At 36.9% G+C, this 18,876-nt stretch overlaps 1 non-coding gene across 1 annotated transcript; it reads right to left on the bottom strand.

Annotated features, from left to right (window-relative positions):
* Positions 1–18,458: 18,458 nt before the first annotated feature.
* TRNAK-CUU lies at positions 18,459–18,531 on the bottom strand. Its single transcript has one exon. It is a non-coding gene; the product is annotated as a tRNA-Lys (tRNA).
* Between the last annotated feature and the right edge of the window lie 345 nt (positions 18,532–18,876).

The following is an 18,876-nucleotide window of genomic DNA, read 5'->3' as shown; positions in this document are numbered from 1 at the left end:
AAGCTTTTTAAAGGGGAATCTAATCCTAACAAAAAAGTTGTTTTAGAGGAAAATTAAAAATCATATAAGTAGATACGTGAAAGTTTGAAAAATATCAAACAAACAATAAGAAAGTTATGAATTTTTGACAATTTAAAAAAACAGGTTATCACATATGGACTTCAAATTGGCTACACTGGGAATTTCATATTGATGTAAGCAAGCAACACTCTTCATTTTACTCAAATACATAAAAAAAAACTTAAATTTCATTTCTTTTTCTCAATTTTTTTTACTTCAAATCATATTTTCTTTTATGAGGACATGAGAAAATGCTATATCTTGATTACTGCCCAAGGGGAATAGCTACAACTTAGACAATCACTGTCACTGATAGATTAAGTACATTGCCTATGGGAAAGTGGTCCCTACCATGCACTTATCATAAATTTACTTACCCTTGACCCTAGCCAGAACTTTATTCTTGTCAGATTTCTTTCAAACTTTCACCATTCTTTTTTTTCTGATTTTGTCCCCTCACTCCCAAATATAATGTCCAAGGTTGTATTCCTCTTTGAATTCCCGTTAAAAGTAATTTCAAAGCGCATGATATATTGTATTTATTTCAATGTGTCAACCTGTCTTCAAATGATAAAGTCTTCATGAAAATTGAGTGTTAATATTGTGCTCAGTGGTTATTTGTAAATGACACTTGGTATCATCGAGGTCCAACAAAACATAATACAATTGCAGGCAATTGGTTCATTGGAGGATATATTCGTCAAGGTTCTATATGCTCTATTCTCGTTTGCATGAGTTATTTTGCCCGGTTATTTTGCTGCCTTTTTGAGATACTTGTTGATGTTATGTTTGGAGGAATAAAAGATGGCTAAGATCACCTATATATTTTCTGCTCGGAGTGGCAGAAGGGGGTCAAAGGCGAGGAGTTATTGACCATTCCAAGGAGTAGATAAACAAGCCTTCTTCTTTAACGATGGAAAGAAACCATAACGACCGTGTTTATGCCAGAGAGAAATTCAAAACTGAATCACCTTTCAAGAGAAGATCCCACGCGGTGCCGGTTACCAGCGACGATCCTCACTATCACTCGACCCCGTCAGCTTCGGCGACGCGATCACTTAGCGTTCAGTTCGCCAGCCCACCTACCTCGCCCTCGTAATGTGTGGTCTGTAGAGATATATAACACGGGGTGCTGTTGCCAAGCTATACACAGGCAAGAACAACATTTGCACGAGGTCTTTTGTCTTTAGCCGTCTTTTATGGCTTCTCCTCCCTTGTTTTTCCTCATTTTTTATCGCACTTTAATTAATCCGACAAGGCCCAGATCACATATTTCATCGCTTTTAAAACATCTTGAGGTATGCGAAGGTTATCTCGACCCCGTAGGTAAGCTGTCGCGTATCGAGGGTAGTTCGGCCTGTTTCACCAGATAACCCACAACCCATCACCCCCGAGGTTCGCGATGATAGGCCTGGACTGTGCCCTTGAAAAATAAAAAGGCTTCATATCTCACTACAATTATGTCTATCTTTAATGATAACCATTCAATCTCCTAAGTAAACAGTAATAGAAGTACAATGTCCCAAATATCTCCCAAAGGTAAACGGATCAATGCATATTTCATCAAGATCAATACGGAATCTACAAGAATCAACTATGTTACGGTTGTAAAAACCACATTTTTATTACAGCAATTTCGCCTAATTTCTCCTCTCCAAGTTAAATGATGATTACATTAAACTTGCTTTTTTTTTACTATGCACTATATGCAAAAAGGATGAAATATGTATTAACCTAATCAGGTTCCACTACTTTTTTTTTAGCAGAAGCTCTCCTCTCTCAAGTTATTGTTCTTATTGTAGTTTTTGAATAATTTGTTGATTTTCCGTACATGTTCACTTTTTCAAGTATGTATTGCAATACATTTATTCTCTGTTTATCATGTATGTCCGTATATTATTATGAATTATAATTATTATTTTTTTATTATGTACGAATTATTATGAATAGTAAATGAAAACAAAAGTGGAAAATATGAATTCAAATGAAATCAAACCTTTATTCGGTTGATTTATCTTGACTGTAAAGGTGTAACAGATATTTCTTTTTAATACAGCCTACACTTATTTTCTAATTTTTGATTGATTTCATTTGAAGCAAACAGCACGTTTCTGTCAAATCAAGTTTAATATCGTGTTGCTAGTCACTGAAAGGTAAATGTTTGTGAGCAATTTGATAAAATAAGACCGGTTAAAATGAGAAATGTGAATAGAATGAATTTCAATGCCATATGATATAAAGTCTGATGATGGTTAGGAAATTAAATAATAATTGACGTGGCAAAACATGGCACAAATGCTTTAAGCTTGATAGGATTATGGATATAGATACTACAAGACAGTAATAAATAATCAAACATTACCAAGTGCATTCTTAAATCGAAGGCAGGGTAACAATTACTACAAAGCCCTATATGTATTATGCCTAGAATCAGGTGACTGCAACTGTTTCGTTTATCTTCGTAACTCTAGTCAGAAATGGCTGCCTTCTAGTCAAACGAGACTAAGTTTTACTGTATTAATTCATTCTTTAAAAAATTGGTCAAAATAACCAATCTCTTTGTGAAAATGACTTGTGTCCGTCTGAAAAAAGTGACAACAATCAAAAAAGTTTCCGGGTATAGATTTTAACCAATAGTTAAATCGAATTTCACCATTTCATTGGTCGGAAACATTAACCAACATGATTAATTATTCCGACCAACCCTTTTATTATAAGAAAATTGGCCTGAAGTTGCACCAACTTCTTGAAAATCAGTTCAGAGGGCGGGTGAAAAGAATTTAACTCATTTTCTTGACCTTTTTCATTCCTTACATAGAAAATGAGGACAGAAAGACAGGCAGACAGATATGAGAATGGAAGATAGAGCAAGAAGGACTTAAGAATTACACATTACCCTATGTCCCTAGATATAAAATATCCGTATTCATTTGGTTTATTTTCAAATAGTCTAATCCAATTCGTCCAATTTCCAACTCGTCTACTACCATTTGGTCTACCACCAGTTTGTCCACCCATGATCTACTTTCATTCTAATAGTCTAATGCCATTTTGTCTAATAACCCGTTGGCCCAATATACATTTAGTCCATATACAATTTGGTCTAATTAGACCAAGTGTAAGTTGTGCAAAATGAGTGAAAATGAAATGGATATTAGACAACTGGTTATGAGACGAAATGGTCAAAGACGAAATGATGATTACACGAAGTGATGATTGGACCAAATGGTTGTTAGACGAAATGTTGATGGACGGACTGGCATTAGACCGTGAGGTGAGTGGACGAGATGGCAGTAGACGGATTGGCAATTTACCATTCATTTTAGGAATAAGAGGGATTTTTTCATAAATGTGTTGTTAAAATCATTATTGACCATTCTTTTTTTCTTGCATAAAAATGCCGAGTTTTATTCGAAGCAATATTCCAAACATTCAACAAAATTTTATAAATCTGCTTACTTTTTCGGCGAGATATTACACAGAAATACATCTTTCTGCTGAATTAGATTTCACTTATTTTATCGTTAGGCATTCTTATTCGTGTTTTCAACTCAGAAATATATCATAATTTTCAAATCTATGAGCGACAGCCGTAAAGGAATGTATAAGATTCCTTTCCGAATACCCCAACTAAGGTTTGCATTTCTTGTAAAAAAAATATTTTCTTTCGATAGCATTGACTTAAAAATGCATTATAATTTTGACGCTTGTCTCTGACAGTTTTACATTGATGAAATGGAGATGTTATTGATTAATTTTGTAGAGAAAATACAGTTAACAGAGAAGAACAATGGACCTCCCATGCATGAAATCCTGTACGAGAAAAGATGATTGTGATTCATGGCCACGGTACCAATATTGGTTGCATTCGAACATGTCCCCAGAACATTATTCGTTACATTATTAACATAGTGATTGATAGCAGACATTTCCCTTTAATTTTTATTTCATATTTATTTTTTACTATTATGGGGCCGTCATGATCATGAAAATATTGAACATTTCAACCAGTGTATTTTAATGCGTTTTATTGTTTACATAAAGACAAGTAACTTCAACTCTATTTTTTAAAAGCATGATTAAGATTAAATCAGAATTGAACAAACTTAAAAAAAAAAATGTGTTCTAAGAAATCTTACTGATATGAAATCTTTCCGTGAGTATTTCTCTAAAATGTTCATGTCCAATGCTTTCATTTATATATTAACGTGTTTTCTTTTACCACGACCTCGACTACTATAGCTATAGATCTTCTTACGACCCCCCTGTGATCTTCTTCGCAATTGCTTCCTTTGTTTGAAAATATCCCATCACCACCTTTCTTATCAAGGCGCCCCTTTTTACCCTTTCTCAACAATTTCGGGCGCCCATTCGATTGAGCTAGTTTCTTGCAATGCGCAAGAAAACAAAGAAAGAAACGAAGAAATAACATTCCTTTTGTTTTAATGTTCAATATAGACTGCATTATGGGAGTGAAGTACAGCAATTTAAAAAGAAGACAAAATGACTTGACATTTGCCTCTCTGTTTAATCTTTTGTCATAATTTTTTTTTTTTAATCAGAAAGACCTGAAAAAGTCTAGGCCAATTGTTTGAGAAGAGCCAATCAGCTCGTTGAAAACAAGTGGGCAGAGGCACATCAACGCGCCAAAAATCTTAGGTCGATTTCCTAATCCGTTGTCTTCTTATAGTTTTATCTGAAATTTTATCCTTTTTTCGACAGACCAGGCGTCGAATGGAAGTAGAAAAGCTTGAATTTACCAATCGATTTGTTTGTTTATATGGTCCCAGTGATAGCCATGTTGAGGTAGGGGCATCACGAACTCGGAAATGATTTGTATATATTGAGGTTTGTGAGTTACAAGACGGTGATGATAGCATAATGCAGGGACGTTTTCCTTTTCAAGAAGTTCAGCCGTTTTCCAGCCGTTTTTAATGCAAGATAACAAAAACAGAAGAATGCAAATGCAATTTTTAAATGGTCAATGCCAAAGGAAATTTTCAGTTTCAGGAAATAATGCTTGATTCACTCATTCTCAGATATAATGTGTAATGTTATTTGATAGGTAGATTTTTAATCTTAAGTGCACGTTACTTGCAATCCGAAGTAGTAAAACATCGCCTTTACCTTGAATTTAAGTGATTTCGCATTCAATTTTCAAGACTCTTGTAATACGAGTGGGCATAGTATGGAGAGAAAAAAATGAATATAATCTTGGGGGAAATGTTTAGAGCCGAAATATAATATGTTCCAAAAATCATGCAAGATCATACTTGTAGCACTATTGCAGAGCTTTTGCAAATTTATCAGTACGAGCGCCCCCATATTCTGCTATGCTACAGACATGTTTTCCCACTTCAATTTGTAATAGCCCCTGATTTTCGAACATCCCGCCCCCCGAAATAAAGAATAATAGATAAAAATGATAAATAAATAAATAAATAAAAGCATCTAGGCTTTCAAGTAGAATTATTATCATGATAACCAGGAACTTGCTATAATGCGTCGGGGTTTTTTTTTGGGGGGGGAGGTGGGGGGGTCATTTCCGGCGGGAAATCGTGTTAGCGCATTGCTTCCCTCCATCATTTAATTTTACTTTTAAAAAATAGATTTGGGGGACTAAGTTATTTCAATGAGAATACTAACTATACTATTGGTAGCTCTATGGTTATTTTATAAAGGGTGGAATGACTGCACTGTGAAAAAAAAGAGTAAATTTACGTTGGTCATTTTTTTGTTGGGTAATATATACGTTGGTTATTGTTTTGTTGGGTATTATGTGCCCAATACTTAGGCAAATTTTTACTCTGCCGCTGCCAAAATACAGATGTCCAATTGTTGGGCTAGTAATTGCCCTGCTGAGTGGTAAATGTTGCGAAACTTTACGATCACGAGTTGCGCTTGCAGCATGCTACACACGGTCGATAAGATATGAAGGAGCTTCTAGATGACTGGGGGCTGGGGAGCCTCGCTGAATCTTTCATAGATGAGTTGCTTAAACGTTTTTTTAATTTTTTATTTTGGACTTTACGTTAAGCATAATTTGTAAGGAATTTGTCAGAATAGGCCTACATACATGACATATATCTGACGCTGTTTTGTTTTTGCTTCACTCACTTGAGATATGCACTTGCACTTGTATGCAGCGTTATTGTGCATGCAAAGCACTTTCGGATAAGGTCTCCGGATCGACACGGACCAGGTACACGAAGTGAGTGTAGGCCTTGCCCAGATGTTGGGTTAATAACTTTATTAAAAAGTTGGGCAAATTAATGTCCCCCAAAATGTAGTTCAAAATATTACCCAACAGTTGGGCACATTAATGCCCCAACAACGTTGGGTAAAATATTGCCCAGTAGTTGGTAGGGTTGACTATCGGCCCAACGTTGGGCAAAATATTGGGTAAAATATTGCCCAATTTTTTCACAGTGTGCAGAAAAATCCTCTTGCTTTAGTTATCTTTGTTGAACAACCAGAACGATACAGCAAAAGTGCATCAGTTTTTATGTGATGGTGTATACCTTTGTTAGGTGTTCATTCAATCTGCATATAGGTTTATAAAAAGGGTTAAAATGCTCTAAGAGCAGAAGATATGGAATACACAAGGATCCATTTTATCAGTTCGGAGAACTAGCTATTCTGCAACCGATTGCTCTCACTGATCTCTATAAAAAATATATAGAGATCAGTGATTGCTCTTCATTTTTGCCAGTTCTCTAATACTGACCATGTGATGGCGTCTTTGCCTATACTGCAAACGCTAGATTGAACATGTTGAAGGGAGCATCCCTCTCCACCCTCCTTCTCTCACTCCCTCTCTCTCTCTCTCTCTCTCTCTCGTGTATAATGACTGTCATCAGGTCGGGAGAGAAAAGTGGGAAGGAAAAGAAATGTCGTGGGAGAAGGGAAGTGGTATACTCAATTTAAATGAGAAATGCCGTTGAAGCCCAAGACCCATATCCACTGGTTCCAATTTTGTCGCAAGGGATTACCAAATGCTATATCATTCAAGGAATTCGTCAGTGTTTGTATGCGTACACATTCTGATATTGTTAATTAAATAATTGTGTAAAACAAAGCAATTATAAGAATACTCATGACAAGTTGCGCAGAACGTTACTGAATCAATTACTATAAAGGGGGCTGATTATTGTCTTTCAAACAATTCTTAGACTTCGTGTAATTACATTGTACAATAGCACTCACTAAGGGTTAGTGATGGCAGGGGTGGCAACGTGATATTTATCACTATTTATGTCAATTTTTTAAAAATATTTTTATCTTTTTTTCTTCAACTTTTTACTCTTTATCTGATTTAATTTGATTAAATTTTGTTTCATTATTGTATTATATGGGGTGGGGGGGGGGGGTATACAAGACGACATCGACCTAAAGGTAAAGACTTTTATTCTCAGTTAGACGAATTTCCCCTTCATTGTGTAGCCCCCCCCCCCTTTTTTTTAGTATTTCAACCGAGTACTTGGAGCAAATTGTCTTGCTCCCTAACGACTTCTCTCCAATGTCTGATCGAAGAGATGCAAATCAACATTAAGAAAGAACAATATGGCTTATGTGGATGATTAATCATCATCAATCGACCTTCGATCTTTTCCAATGTTTCTTATTAACTGATAAATTTGGAAAGCAGCTTCGCTCATGAAAGCATTTGGGCCCTACTCTCTGGAACTAAGCTCGATCGCCCCGAGAATTGTTGTGAAATACCGCCACCTCGTGTTCACTGCGATTTGTTGCTTTGGCGTAGTCTTTTATTCTAGCCGTTCTACTGTGGAAGAATATTTGTAGGACTCTATCAAAGGAAGATATAAATATAAGAAATGCAACTAACCGCGTATCATATTTTCTTAGATACAAAATGCATGCATAACGTTTTAGCCTATGAATTTGACGGTGATAATATTCTAACTAAAAGACAGTGGGATAGTCCAAGAATGATAGATAAGAAACAAAACGTATAGAAACTCTATGCATTTTAATTTCTTTCTTTCATTTTTTTCAACCGATCGTAAATGACAATCTTGCTTTCATGATTTTTCCTGCTGCATTCTTGTTTTTAATGTCGTCAAAACTAGAGAAGGAATTAAATAATGAGTAATAATAATAATAATTATGTGAAATGATATTTTAATGGTCTGGACTTTAAGTTTGTATGAATTTTAATTGACCAGAGTCGATTTTTTTTTATTTCACATGCCAGTAAAGTATATAATTTCTCGTTTTGCCGTGACAAACCCGACGTGCTGCAAGCTGGTTAACGTGTGTAAAATGAAGAGCGCCAGCTATTAGAAGATGCACAGACAAAGCTCGGACACTGCACTGATTGCAAACGGAGAGAAATCCCTGGCAATACCAAAAACAAGTCATCAAATAAAAAAATAGTTATTCCCTCTTATACTGGTACGTATTCCCTTTTTAATAGAAGAGCAGATTAAAACTCTGATAATTGAAAACATGATGATACATAGAAAAAACGGGTAAAACATCGATATCAACAGCTGATAAATGTTTCTTTATCATGGCTACCACCCCAACGCCCCCCCCCCCAAAAAAAAATGAATAAAAATAAACCTGTTCCTGGAATCTGTACGCACGTTCAAAATGTTCGCAAATTCAAATGTATATAGGTTTATGAATTAATAATAAAACCAATCTCTGCTACTAAAAACAATGAAATTTTAATCTTTGTGGGATTATCATAATGTTTTCATATAACTAGGACCTCTTGCGTGGAAAGTTGCGTCTAAACCCAACTAAAAGGGAATCCCGAATGCAATCTTTGATTGGTTGCAAAACAAGGTGCTTATCTTCCGTGTTGTTACAACTTTTAGTATGGAACGGGTCCATGCCAAACGTTTAGTAGATTTAAAATGTCCCTGACATGGAAATAATATGACAAGAGATCGGGAAAAGTATGCTGCAGTGGCGTACGTAGGGGGGTGGTTACAGGTGTTCACACCTTCTTCATTTTTGGGGATATAAAACGACCTACAATAAGTGGTGAAGACTTTTTTTTACGAAGTAAGAATGCTCTTCTGCCATTGTCTGTAGAATTGTACTTGATTTGTATTACTTTATATTACTTTGTATTATGTTTTGAATGGAAATGGAATAAAGAATTGATTTTTTTTTTGGGGGGTGTCAACATTTTATTCAGCTTTAACCCCCCCCCTTTAAAAAAATCCTGCGTATATGCCACTGGTACGCTGCTACCTCCAAGTAAAAGTGAATCAATGACAATGAACAAAATAACAGTGGCTGGATAATAATTTCTTTTCACGATTTATCCTTTATCAAATTAACTTTAGCTGTTTTCATTTTCTTTCAACAAAATGAAGTTTCGTGATTTTATACTTTGCGATCACAATCAATATTCGATCACTTGGTGTCTACAATTCTGTTCGCTTTATCTTATCTTGCGGGAATGTCCCAAAATAAAATTGGTCTGTATTTATACAACTGATCGATTTGTTTTCTCCATATTGTCAATTGTCTGCCGAGAGTTCTCAACGCGTTTATATAATACAATAGAACTCTGAAATACAGGTAAATGCCCTCGAAACCAATCTGGGCTGAGGGGGGGGGGGCGGTCCTGTTGGGAGTACAAAATAGCTCAGAAATCAGTGACCCGCACACCAGGTGATTTGTAGGTAAGATCAAAACTATACGCCACGGAGAGAAGAGATCGAGTCATCAACTCCCAACCATCGCCTCGGGGCCCTGCCCGCCTGGAACGATACTAGCACTCCCATCAAACAGAGAATGGCATACCTGTTTACTGCTATATAACCCATTGGAATACTATCTGGACTTATATATTATTTGATCCCATCATTCCATTCTATTATAACCATACGGCCCACCTACCAAGAAGGATGGGTTTTTCCTTGATATTTTGGGAGATACAACATATTTTTCAATAAATAAGTTTTTCACTTTCCGCTCACAAAATAGGACTATTGTGTCACTTTTTTTCAAATTAAGATTGGAAACTTATTTAGAAACTTATAGACAGTTATGGTATAGCCTGTAACAAACAGATCAAAAAGTGGGACCATGCATGATAATTTAATTTTTGAATAACACTTGGGTCTAACACCAGATAGGTGTTTATACAACATCAATTAGTATTAAAACAGTATAGGTTTGATCCCAAACTGGTGTTGTTTAACACTTCTCTGGTTTGGACATATAGATTATAGATTTCGGGCTGATGTTAAATTAACACCTGCGGTTTTTTTCAGTGACAGACTCTTTAATCAAGAGTATGCAATTATAACAAAGGTCTATGCATATCTCTCTTTCTATAATTATGGCAACAATAACATTGATATTCAGAATAAAAAAATAATTTCGTATAAATAGGATCATAGCGTCTTTCAATTATATTTTACAGATGCTGCTTTATGTTAAAGTAATCCTGTTTGGGAGGATACGGAGAAGGGAAGGGTGGTGGGGGGGAGGTGTAGGGGAGGACCCTAACTCACATAGTCTGCTGTACAAAATTCGAAATTCCAGGCGGTGGGGGGGGGGGGTAATCTACCCGTCCCCAAGTTCGGTCGCCAATGATCGTGGACGTATTATTAACAAATTACCACCAGCCTAATTGATTTTTATTTCCATGGGTACATTTTACTCATTATTTTTCACCAGGGAGTTTGACAATTTCCAATGCATCATTAATGATAGTCATATAGGACTCGCGAGTGATCATTTTCAATTCTCTGCCCTCTGTTGCTCCACTATTAATGTTCTTCAAAATGTCTGACATGTCTCCCTCTCTATTCTTACTTTACCCCCCCCAAAAAAAAAAAAATGAATTAATGAAATGAATGAATAAATGAATAAATAAATAAAATAGAATAAAATGAAATAAAATAAAATGAAAGAAAGTAAAGGAAAAGAAAATAAAATAAAAATAAAATGAAATAAAATGAAATGAAATAAAATAAATAAAATATAAAAGATTGTGGTTTTATTTATGATTAATCAGTACAAGGAAGAAATGATAACTCCAATATATTTGATCAGTTTGCTCTTCTTTCTTCAATTTTTTTCGTTCTATTTCCTCCATCCTACTCTTCTTCTCCTTCCGTTGTTCTCCTCCTTCTCTCCACGGAATCATCATCCTCATCATCGTGGACTACATCGTTTGTCGCGTATTGTGTGCCTGTCATTGTGGGGGCTTGTTCGCTTGGGGGCCGGGAGATAGGGTCAATTATGGGTTGAGCAATTTGATTAGAGAAGATACTGGAAAGCACCTGGACGATCGACTCCAATCCACCTCCAGAAAGGCCAATTTTTCAATCTTTGGTGGAGGTTGGTGACCTTCTAGCAGAGTGCAGCTTTTTTTCGTTGATATGGATATGGTGGTTATGAGGCTTCTAGCTTTCTTGGTATGCTATGGGAAGATACAGGGAGAGAGAGAGAGAGAGAGAGAGGGGGAGGGGGCAGGGGTGAAAAATTAAACCAGTTTCGATTTTGTTTTGTAAAAAGTATTCACATTAAATTTGAAGATTATAACCATATTAAGGACCATTTGAATATGTTGTGAATAGCGTTCATGCAGGAGAGAATCACCAACTAATTAAGAGGAATTTCAAGATGCAAGAATAAACGTAGGGCAGGGCATGCAGGGGAGGGAGAGAAACGAAGAGAGAATCAAGAAATCCGGAAGAGCTGGAAATTGAGAGATAAAAAGCCCCCGAAGCATACGAGGTTTAACGCAGACGACACTGCGAAGGAAGCTGCCAAGAAGCGCGCCAAAAGTGCCCTGCCATGCCTTGGTGACAATAAGCAATGTATATGGATTAAGGGGAAGGAAGCCAGAGAGGGGGAAAAGGAATCGAAAATTTGGAGACGCTAAACGTAGTTGAAATTGAATTAGTAAAGAAAGATTGGGGAAAGATGTATTTTAGGATGACTGCCTCAACAGAATCATTGGGGCGTACAGAATTGGGAGTTGAAAAGAAGAAAAGTGGGAGATGAGGAAAGGTAAAATCCATAGACCTTTTTTTTGTCATCGGAATTGTGTCTTCCATGTGGCAAGTGTGAGGGCCGCTGGGCCTTAGTTTGTAGTGGAACTTTGGGATTGCTCGAAGAGCAGCGAAAAGCAGATGATTTAGGAATCGCTAGAGCTATCTTCGTTTGTCGTATATGACGTTGTTGCTAATTAAGCGCGCATCAACGATTAGTACAGTGTATTGAACCTTTCACTATTTCTTTTCTGGAAAAGGAAGTGACAGAAAAATGCTTCAACCACTACCCCCATTTCCCCACTCCCTCTCCTATCTGTATTTTATGCTATGAGTGCCATGAAAAGCAACAAAACATTCAGAGGTGCTCCACATTTCTCTTAGATGATTAACGGTCAAATTGGAGGATATGTTTTTCTTTCTTCACTCTCTTCTTGAGTTGTAATATTATTTGAGATAAATCATCGATATTATAATATCAACAATGGTAATTTTGGTGTCGGTTCATTAATCAATTCAAAGCTTTTCCAACATAAGATAAAACGCGCACTCTCTCTCTCTCTTTGTTAGGTTCGTCGTGTTATTGTATAACATTATATCATGTAAAAATATGGTAACACAATCTACAGTAGATGTAGAAATAGCGCTATTAAAAACAATCAAAAGTATGTCAGTTGTGTTTCGTCTCAATTCTTTATTCAATTTAGTTCTAGATGACAATAATGCTCTCCTACAAATACGGTATCATACTGGGTGTGCGGATGTGTGTTTATTTTGAGGATGTGCGAGTGTGGGGTGTGCGTATCGATGAGGGAGTGTTGTTTTTTCTGTATAATTGTGTTGATGTTTTAATACACTTTAAATTTTCAGTGCAATCACTTTTGGTGTGGTTGAGTGTGCATATATCATATATATATATATATATATATATATATATATATATATATATGTATATATATATATATATATATAGTGAGAGAGAGAAAGGGGGGTGCTAACACGTATGAGGGATTGTGTGTGTGTGTTTATGTGGGGAATGAGGAAGTGCATTTGTGTGAGTGTGTTTTGGGGTGTGGGTTTGTGTACGGTGTGATCGAGAAATGTTGTATGGGTATTATTATGTAATTGAACCTATTAATCCTGTACAACTTGCTTCTGTTTGTGTGTGTGTGTGGGGGGGGGGCCGGGTGTTTGTTTCATGTTTGATGTATTACTGATGGGCATGTTTTTCATGTTTTTAATCCAGAGTCATATACTTTCGGATTTGTGTTGGGTATAGGGTAGTTAATCGACCTGCTATTATTTGTTATAAGCTTCCAAACAGGGTATGCTTCATAAAACCTTTCGTAGGATTCCACCTGACCTTACGAGCGATTTGTTTAGCTGAACCTTTTGCCATAAGCCTATCAATATTTTCTCACTGTTAGGAAACATTTTAAAGTATGTTTTATTTTTACTTTAATATCAACATTTTTTTTTTAAATGCAGGCACATATTGCTTTGATGTAATATCCATGATATCCGGCGGTTGATATTGCAGCCACTCATAAAATAATTCCTAATGTCAACACAAAATTATGAAACATACTGATGAACAATTATGAAACGTGTAAGAGTGTAACGTATATATTAATGAATATTTTTCAAGGGAAAATTAATTTTTTACTTGCAATCATTATTATTGTCATCATTGTTCACCATGCCTCCATTTAACTTCATATCCGAGGGACGGAATATTTTCCGCTGAAACACCCCCTTCTTAACTTTAAAAGTTCAATAAGTTTGTTATATTATCAGAAGTTCTCGATGGATTTTACTCTTTTTATCTAGATTTTCAACCCAGAGCACCCCTTTAAACACTTTTACTTTGATTGAAGTAAAGTTTGAATTCGAAGAAATTTAAACACAACAATGAGTCCCAGAGAACTTTGTATATTGTTTTTGAGATGTAGTGTGAAAAATTTGAATAGAGGATACTTTCTGGCTTACAGTCATCTAACCTTTCATTGGGTTTATACCTGACCTATCGGACCATGCACCCAAGCACAGCGGTAAGCACCAATCATTTATCAGGAATGTGCTCGGGTAATTGATGGTAGACTTTTCTTATCAAAGAATGTCACTCCCTTCTCCTATCCATTTCATTTCCTCACGAAGATAGTATAATAATCTTGACAAATCCGTGTGCGCAAAGCGTATCGCTTAGAGTAAGCTATCGGGAGAGTTTCGGGGAGGTCAACCATTGATAGCCCGCATGATACATGCCGCAGCAGCCTTGCCGCGGGGACCAGCGTTCTCAATGAGGCCGTTGACACCAATATCTGTAACGCTACACTTCGTAGGGCCTTCCCTGCGCAGCGGGAGTCAGCGAAACCGTATACCACCACTCTTTACGCATGGTGCCGTGGCTGAGCGAAATCAAATCCTGATTGTGCGATGCGCAAGCTTAGACTCTCAAAACAGACGTAATTATCTAATTCATCATCTTCTTTCCATGCATTTCCTCCACAAGATATCAAATTAGTGTAAGTTGAAAGGTATGATAGAAATGCATTCTGTCTATTTCATTGGAGATGTGATAGTTTTCTTCTCACGAAATATTTGTGTGTGTGTTACAAAAAGTTTTGGTAAAAACGACTGCAAATTCCGTACAATGACATTTTGTGTGGCCTAGTGACGATTTGAGAGCACCGGTTGTGGGGTAGAAACCCTCACCTCTCTCTCGCTCCATGTGGCTTGGAGCTTTCACCCCCAATTCCCTTTCTCGTGCTTTGCCTGGCACGGTTGAGCAGGACGGGCCCTCATTAGACCCCCCTCCTGGGCCGCTTGAAACCAAACCTGGGATTAAGACGTGAGTGAAATTAGCACGGGTCTGGTGTTAATCTCGTAGCAAGGGTACCCACTACGAGGCGAGAAGGGCCCCGGGCTTTGCTCTTCCACTCTTTCGATTGTCAAAGGTTCGAATAGACCAGATACCTGTTGACGGCAAGCGTCTTTAGGCACGAATAGACAGAAATTCCGGAAACCGGTGATATTCTAGAAAATGGGTGTTTTCCATCAAATCTGGAAGAGGCCCGACGGTTAAGAAGCTTGCAGCAAAAGTTGATTGACCTCTCCATATTCAGAATGCAACGACTTTGGAATAATTCATGTTTGTTTCTCTTGATGGCTTTAATAAACATGTACGATATGAATGACATGATAATCATAATCATGGTAGAGTTCGGGGGTCTGTTGCAGAAAAAGTTGCTTTTAAACGCAAGTAAAAAAAAAAATCAATCGCAAGTCCCAAATGCGCGCTGTTGATTGGTTGAAAATCAAGTCGCGCATGATTTTCAGAGTTGAAATTGATTGCAACTCTTTCTGCAACGGGCCCCTGTAGTGAGAAACTTGTTTCCGCGCAGCCTTATAAAAACATATCTTAACATAGTTCCCTGATTGCAAATTCTATAAGATTGAACGGATTTTGTGCAAAGTTGAATAACAAAGTTACACAAATACAACGAAACACAAAATGTAATTCGTAGAACCAATGCAACCATAAATTATGACGAGAAAAGGAAAACATGTCAAACCAGAGAGGAAATGTGAGTGCCTATGTGCAGAGTGTTAGTGCGTAAGCATGCGAGTGAACTAATTGGAGAATAGGGATAACATGACCAATACAAACAGAGGTATGAGGGAATAAAATATATGAATACGAAATAAATAAGGTCAAAGAATAATAAAGAAGACAGACAGGGAAAGAGAGAGAGGGGGGGGGGGGGGGTCACACCGCTATGAACATGGTGCCACGCTGTTAAACCACCTCAGGTCACGTGATATGATGAGCTCTTAATGGCATGCGCCTTTTATATATCAACATCAAACCGAAAGATTATATAACGTCATAAGTTAGATGCTGGAATGCTGACGCATGATGTTTGCTTGTCTTGGAATTTTGCAGTTTATGTCGCTCCTAGATATTTTACTTCTTATTTTTCTGTATTTCTTACGAATATAACAAATACTGGACAGGGTGCTACATAAGCACTTGCCCGATTGCCTGGGGCAAGTAAAAGTTAGAGCCGAGCAAGTGTTTTGAAGACCAAACCACTTGCCCCAATAGGGCAAGCAAAATGACCAAAATTAGGGTCGATATGATATTATGATATGATATTATATTGACCCTAATTTGGGTCATGGCAGGCCAGAAAAAATCACTTTGGAAACAGAAATGCAGTAACAAGGTATATCAGTTCATGTCAAAAGAGAAAAAGGTCGATGGTTTAAATAACAAAAACTTTTCTTGAATGAAGAGGTAAAACTGTTTTTTCAAGGATTTTTCGGGCAAGTGAAATAGATTTTTGAAGTATATTCAAACTATTTAAAAAATTACTTGCCCAACCGGGTAAGTGCTTCTAAAAAGTTATGTAGCACCCTGTTGGATTTGTTTACGATAATGAATTACAAGTGATGCAGAACCTTTGGAAGGTTGACACTGCTATACGTCATCTTACGAGGCCAAATTCACACACAGAACGTATACCACCAACATGACAAAAAAAAATGATAGAAATACCAGCTCAGCGTCAACAACATGGATGTAATTGGGCTGGCTTTGCAATGATTTGATTTTAAAACATGTGCATGGGATAATATAATGGGGCGATGTCTGCTGGAGCACCTGGCTTTTATCATTAGCACCCCGTAGAGAATGACGAGACCAATTCAAAATGGCCGACAACATCACTCTGTCAGTAATGTTGGACGCTTTTACGCGAGACCGTGGAAGGTGTCTTAGATGGGATAAAATTGGTGTTATAAAAACACGAAAAATGTGAAAATTGGAAGTGAGTGTGGCTGAATGGTGATCGTAATTTCCTATTCATTCTTTGGTGGTGAGAGTTAAGTGCAATTGAAGAGGAAAATAAACAGAGAAGTTCAATCTGAAAATGAAGTCTCGGAGAATGGTGCCAATAGTCGGAGAGAATAGGATTCCGAACGAAGCTTGCTAGGTTCAGGTACCATACCCTTGATCTTGAAGCATACACTCACCTCATTACACACACCTAGATCTTCCCTTACTTATTTTTCTTAATTACGAATTCCATTCAAAATAACAACCATACCGAACACGCGCATGCACACCCACGCACACACACACACGCCCGAATACGCACGCACATTTACCTCACACCACACGGTCAAACCAACTTGTCTGCGCATTCTTGAATGCATCCCTAAACACTGTTGGTGTCGTTATATGAACCGATGCCGTTCTGCATGCTTCTGCGATTTACAAAGGAGGTTTCAATCTCCTTGTGGTATACCCAAGAGTAAGAGGGGGACATTTTGCCTTCTTGTTCATATCCCAGGTGATAATAAGCACCCACACTCACCAGGCATTAATATTTCCCCACTGGTATCTTGTGATTTCTTGGTGACACGGTGCTCATCAAATTTGTCAAGAAGCAGCAGGGGTAGTGCGGAGTCAATGATCGAAGTTGAGCCTTGTAGTCTATCATGCAAACCCGCCTACGCCAACTGAGAGCTATGAAGCCTTCCTGTGATCCAGCTAGAAGTGAATTACATTAACCGATACTGATGTCGGGTCACAACTTTGAAATATTGATGTCTGACGGTCTGCAGACATTGAATGAATTACTTTTAGTGTTGTAGAACAATTGCACCCACGCCAACACACACACACGCGCACCCACACCCGCGCGCACACACTCTCATATACACACATATAGACACAATATTATACTGGGGATGGGTTAATTCAGAGTAAATATGATTAAAAGGGGCCTTTTTGACATAGGCCTATGTCGTTAAATAATAACGATGCATTAAATCACTTTTCACCTTTTCACTATAATAACAATTTAAAAACCTCTACAGTATTTCAGTTCACTTTCACTTTAGTTACACCAAATAATACATTGAATATCAAACAGGGAAGATAACTACAAACTATCAATTTTACATTCAGTCATGTTTTAATCATTCAATCATTCAATCATTCATTAGAAAAATATTTTTTTCACATTAGTTTATGCCAAATAATATACTGAATGTTAAGAAGGCAAGCTAATTACAAACTGTTCATTGACATTCAGCCATGTTTCAACCATTTAATCATTGACTAAGCATCATGCAGAAGTCTGTGAAAAGTAAGTAACTTCTTGTACTCGAATAAATGAGATTTGGAACAAATGAATTTGCGTTTATTGTATACAAATCGAAGGAATGCTAAATTAAAACACAAAATATGGACCAAAAACAGACATAATCATTCTAAAAATAGAATAACGATAAATGTATGACTGAAAGTTGAAAAACTGACCATATTGTAGCATTTGATTCCAGTTTTCATGTATTCCTCCAAAGGTCATGTATTAAAAATAAAATAATAATAATGTGCGCCCAATGTGGGGCTCGAACCCACGACCCTGAGATTAAGAGTCTCATGCTCTACCGACTGAGCTAACCGGGCTGTGCGAAGTTTGCTATTAACGATAAAAATCAATTTTAATTTGACTTCTATCTTGACGATTTGTATATGATTCATGTTATGAACTATTCAGACAAACTTTAGAATAACAGTTATTCTCTAAATACTTATATTGTAAAATATGAAGACTTGTGTTTTGTTTGATTCGTAACCATCAATTTATTTGCCACAATACTCTTAATCTTTATGAATACACTATATACTTTATAAATAACACCTGGAATAAATTTGAATTCGGGAGCATCTCGCCAAAAAGTATTAAAACGGTATTTATTTTTATTTCTTCATTACAAATTCGCTTACTCGTAGGCTTACCACAACAGGCCA

The sequence above is a fragment of the Lytechinus variegatus genome, chromosome 2 (genome assembly GCF_018143015.1).
Source record: "Lytechinus variegatus isolate NC3 chromosome 2, Lvar_3.0, whole genome shotgun sequence".
NCBI classification, from domain to species: domain Eukaryota; kingdom Metazoa; phylum Echinodermata; class Echinoidea; order Temnopleuroida; family Toxopneustidae; genus Lytechinus; species Lytechinus variegatus.
Note: the sequence above shows the minus strand (reverse complement) of the source record. Positions and strands in the feature narration are given on the sequence as shown.